We start from the raw sequence: 5,525 nt of genomic DNA on the forward strand, positions 1-5,525 counted from the left end.
TGGCAGCCTCCCCAATGTGGATGCTGAGTGGCTGCAATACCAACTAGAAAAACTAGACATCTATTAAGTCAGCAGGACTGTATGGACTCCATCCGAGAGTGCTGAAGGAGCTGGCTGACGTCATCACAGAACCCCTGGCAAAGCTCTTTCAGAATTTGTGGTGCACAGGGAAAATCCCTGAGGATTGGAAGAGGGCCAACATTGTGCCCATCTTCAAAAAGGGGAGGGAGGACCTGGGCAACTATAGGCCAATCAGCCTAACCTGCATCCCAGAGAAAATCCTGGAAAAGCTCATTAAAGAATCTATGCGTGATACGCTCGCAGAAGGTAAGATTCTGAATGACTCCTTCTACGACCAGGTCCCTCACCACCTCGACATGGGAGACGAGGTAGATGTTATATACCTAGACTTCCAAAAGGCTTTTGATCTAGTATCCCATGATATCCTTGTGGGAAAATTGAAAGATCATGGGCTCAGCTGCTCGACAGTTCAGTGGGTGGGAAACTGGCTACAAGATAGGATGCAGAAAGTTCTCACGAACGAATCTGTGTTGTCCTGGCACCAGTGGTGTCCCTCCGGGGTCCATGCTTGGACCGGTGCTTTTCAACATCTTTATCAATGATTTGGATGGGGGAGTGAAAAGCTCACTGGCCAAGTTTGCAGACGACACCAAGTTATGGGGCAGTGTGGTCACGTCAGAAAATAGGTTGCAGACACAGGCAGACCTGGACAGGCTAGAGAGCTGGGCAGACCAGAACCAGATGAAGTTTAACACTTCCAAGTGTACGGTTCTCCATCTGGGGGCAAACAACCCTCAACATACACATGGGCTTGGTGGTGACAGCTTGACTTGCACCATGGCTGAAAGGGACCTAGGGGTAATGACTGACCATCGTATGAACATGAGCCGTCAGCGTGAGGCAGTGGTCAACAGGGCAAACAACACTCTGGCATGCATCAACCAATGCATCTTGTGTAAAACTAAGGAAGTGATACTCCCACTGTACTCAGCACTGGTGAGACCACAGTTGGAGTACTGCATCCAGTTCTGGGCACCGCACTTCTAAGGACATGGAAAAACTTGAGAGGGTCCAGAAAAGAGCCACCCCTATGATCAGGGACTTGAAAGGCAAGCCATATGAGGAAAGGCTGAGGGACTTGGGCATCTTTACTTAAATTTATTTAAGTAGAGAAGGTTGAGAGTATACTTGATAGCAGCTTACTGCTATATCAGAGGAGTGTATCAGGAGCTCAGTGAACAACTGTTCACTAGGGCACCCCCAGGGAAGACCAGGACTAATGGATACAAACTCCTGGAAGGTCGCTTCAAGCTTAATACCAGGAAAAATGCCTTCACAGCCAGGGTGTCCAGACTGTGGAATAAATTCCCTCCAGAGGTGGTGCAGTCACCTACCCTGGAGGTTTTCAAGAGGAGACTAGACAGTCACCTCACTGGGGTCACCTAACCTCAGTTGTCTTCCTGCCTAGGGGCTGGACCCGATGATCTGCAAGGTCCCTTCTAGCCTCTACCAATCTATGAATCTATGAAGGACCGCTTGGTGCTCAATAACTTTTGCAAGGTCTAACTCACTAGTAACTAATATATTAATACAACCTTAAGAATGTTCCTAAGTACTACCCCTGATGCACCTGTGGGGCATTATACCACTTAGTGAGGTGCATACATGTAATAAACATGCTGTCTGTAAGATAAATTGTGGGGCAGAAAGACTAAAATCCCAACAGAAGACACACTATGAGAGCCAGGCTGGAGACTTGATGTTGCAGCAAAACAAGTTTAGGTTGGATATCAGGAAAAAACTTCTTCACTGTTAGAACAGTGAGGCAGTGGATTAGACTGCCTAGGGAAGTTGTGGACACTCCATCACTGGAGGTGTTCAAGAAGAAGTTGGACAACCACTGATTAGGGATTCTGGCATAGCTATGCCCATGTTCTACCATGGATATGTCCCATGCTTCTGGATTTGGATGCCTGTCCCCATCCTCCCTTTCTGCTACATATGTCAGGGTGTTTTTAAACCTCCTTCAGAGACGCTGGGTGTTGGCTGCAGCCAAGGCTAGGGATTTTGACTAGGCCATACCAATACTCCTACTGAAAACCAATGCTCCTACTGGGACTTAAAGCTGGAAGTTCCTGGCTAGAGAGTCTTGCCCCTCCACTCAGGGTCACACCAGTCACCATATTTGGGGTCAGGAAGGAATTTTACCCCATGGTCAAACTGATGCAGACTGTGGAGGTTTCTGCCTTTCTCTGTAACAGGGAGTGTGTTATGTCTTGTGTTGTTTCAGGGTTTGATGGTAGTCTTACGAAGAGTTCAGATTCAAGATTGTATAGGAAGGTTTGGATAGGGATGATCCTGCCTTAGGCAGGGGGTTGGACTAGATGACCTCTGGAGGTCCCTTCCAGCCCCATCTCTCTAATTTCTATGACGTCTCTAAGAATTGAGAAAAAAATCTCATTTGGGAAACAACTTTCGGGGGAGGGGGGCAGATGGAGCTGGATACGGCAGTATCGAAAGCTATAGTGTAAACTACCTGCCTTGTATACCTTACAGTCAAAAAGAAGAGGCCTAAGAAACAATGTGAGAAAAGGACAGAAAAACAGGGGTTATATGCCAGTAAAATGAGACCATTACAGTAGTTATAAATGCCAAAAAAAGTGTTTTTAACTTGGGTTATGCAACCAATCACCCTGTAATTGACATGTGCAGGAGAATCTTATCTTCAGAACTTCTAAAAAATCCAGCCAGGCAACCCAAACCCACTTTCAGTCATTTCAGAATTTTCTCTGTGTACTAGTGATTATGTTGCATTACAGCAACGGGGGCCAACTGAGCAGCACTCACAATTTTAATCACAGTTGGCATGTCTATACATGCAATTAATGTGCCTGAATTCACTGTGCAGAAAATTCAGGCTCATTAAAGCACTCCCCGGCACACACACATGCACCCCCAGGAAGAACAAACTGAGCCCAACAGAAGCAGCCCAGTTCAGGACTGCTCCTGCCCTGCTTTGCCTCCCTGCAGCAGCCAGGCTCCCCCAGGTGCTAGCCACAGGCTGGCAGAGGGCATGGGGGCTTAGCCCCAAGCTCTGGAGGGCAGAGGAGCTGTCCTGGCTCAGTGGGCAGCTCCATCCCAGCCAGGGGGTAGATCAGGCTGGCCCCGAGAAGGGTAGCAGTTGTTCCAGCTGGGCAGGCAGCTGCTTCCCAGTCACATGGAGATTGGGATGCGTCCCAATCTCCACGGGGCAGGGAGAGCTGTCCTGGCTGCTGGGCAGCTGCCTCCCAGCTATGTGGGTATCATGAAGGGTCCCAAACTCCATATGGCTGGGAGGCAGCTGCCTGGCAGCCAGGATAGCTCTCCCAGTCATGTGGGGAACAGGATTGGTCCCGATCTCCACACTGCTGGCACACAGCAACCCTGCGGAGCTGGGACAACTCTCCCCACCCCCTATAACTCCTTGCTGCCTGGGTTGACAGTGAGCAATTTGCTCCCGGCCAGTGTCTACACATGAGGTACAGTACATTAGTTAACACACCATTTTTCTAGTACCTGTATGTACAGGTACTAGAAAATGGCGCATTAGACTAATATACTGCACAGTAATTGCTGTGCACGTATAGACAATGATGCTTTACTTTACATTAAATTAGTAAAGGAGCAGTAAAGTGTCTTGTGTAGGTGCATGCAGTATGTCTGACTCTAGTTCTTTGTAAGATTTTTTTTAAAACTCAGTGCAAGGGTAACTGATATTCTGTCAAGTGATATGCTAAGAAAGTGGAATGTTAATTTTAGCTCCATGCCAGAACCTGGAAAACAGCAAAGTTAAATTAAAGAGGAAAAAACTGAAAGGAGACAACTATGTTCATGCTTGTGTTAAACAGTAATGTAAATCATTAAATGTAGCCTTTTTTTTTTAGATTGTGACATTTTCCTTTTAATTTAATAAGCATTTGCAATAGAAAGCCTACACACTTCCAAAATAGGTTATTTATGAGAATGTATAATTGGGGGGAAATTTTCATCTGCACAAAACATATAACCATATGGCAGCTAGCTACGTATTTTATCGAAGTGTAAAAAACATATTTGTAGCACTGTTGTATCAAGAATAGACAGAATATTTTCCTTCTGCCATCTAGTAACCAAATTATGCAGATAAAGGCATTGTTTAAAAGTACTAAAGGTAACATATTTATGACACTTCTCCATTTGGCTTCCCTCTGGTAGGATTATTAGCAACATTGTTAGACAATTACCATCTTCTAAGTAATACAAGTGCAGCTTACCAACTGTCAACACTTTCATGCCCATCACCAGAAATCTTAGAGTAGCATTTCTCAACCTGAGTCGCAACCCAAAAGTGGGTTGCAAGAATATATGAAAGGGTCGCGAACCTATTTAAAAATGGATCAACAAACTTTAAAAATAGATTCTCCTTTAAGAGAGAAAAACTTGAGAAACTATGGCTTTTCCCTTACCAGCTGGCAGAATTCCAGCCTGCAAGGGGCTGCTTGGGGCTCCCTATGCCCTACACACACCCCGTCCGCCCCACACACTGGGGGGCTGGGGCCTGGAGCTGAGGGGGGGCAGTGGGTCGGGAGTGAGGGGCACTGGCTCGGGACTGGCCATCGATGTTTACAAATGGGTCCTGGTACACAAAAGGTTGAGAGCCACTGCCTTAGAGTACATTGTTATACCTTCAGTTTAGAGGTAGGACTTTTGCTTTGAAGGCTGCCTTACACATACACTGTGAATTAAACTTGTCACAGACCATGATTCCAATTCTCCATTTAACTCGCAGAACTGTAACCAACTGTGCAGTACTTTTAAAAGCCTTTTATAGCTTGCAGGATGGTCACTTGTTATTTTAAATCTTATTGACCCACAGTCCTGAAATTTCAAAAATGACTGAACTTTACCTGGTGGGCTTCTCAATTGTGCTGTGAAAGACTATTCAGGGCTATCCAAACCTCCAGGGTTACTTAAAATGTTTTTGTACAGAATAAAAAGTTATGGAAATGGTCATCTTTCTCTATCCCTTTGGCAAAGCAGGATTCTTCCCTGCATAGCTTTGCTGATTCTTGAGCATGTAATTTAGACCTATGCAAAACTTAACAAGATTTATTCACCAGTCGCAACTTGTATTTATTATACTATGTGCCTCAAACATTCAAGACTGTATCTCACAAAGATAAGCATTATGTTTCAGTTTGGCACTATTTGTTACTATGGATTCCTCCTAGTGACTCCACAATTAAGTTTATAACAAACTGTCTTACAAACACCAGTTTTCATACAGATATACACCTCTAGAGTTCTCAAAACAAATCCTTTCAGTGTCTTATTTATACATCTACATGTCAGTGAATCAGTTCCCACTTCTCTGTCTTTGACTCCAACACTGCTTCTCTTTTCCAAACCTCCTTAAAAACTAATTCCCAGACTATTTTAATACTCTGCATTTTTCACTACTGTTCTTCAAAGAAACATCTTTCCCT

At 45.0% G+C, this 5,525-nt stretch overlaps 1 protein-coding gene across 7 annotated transcripts in view; it reads right to left on the reverse strand.

Annotated features, from left to right (window-relative positions):
• The window catches only part of KATNAL1 (katanin catalytic subunit A1 like 1), a 59,419-nt gene that overhangs the window by 20,439 nt on the left and 33,455 nt on the right, over positions 1–5,525 (reverse strand). The gene's annotated exons all lie outside the window — the stretch shown is intronic.

Source organism: Alligator sinensis, unplaced genomic scaffold, assembly GCF_000455745.1.
Source record: "Alligator sinensis unplaced genomic scaffold, ASM45574v1 scaffold84_2, whole genome shotgun sequence".
In the NCBI taxonomy this organism is placed as follows: Eukaryota; Metazoa; Chordata; order Crocodylia; family Alligatoridae; genus Alligator; species Alligator sinensis.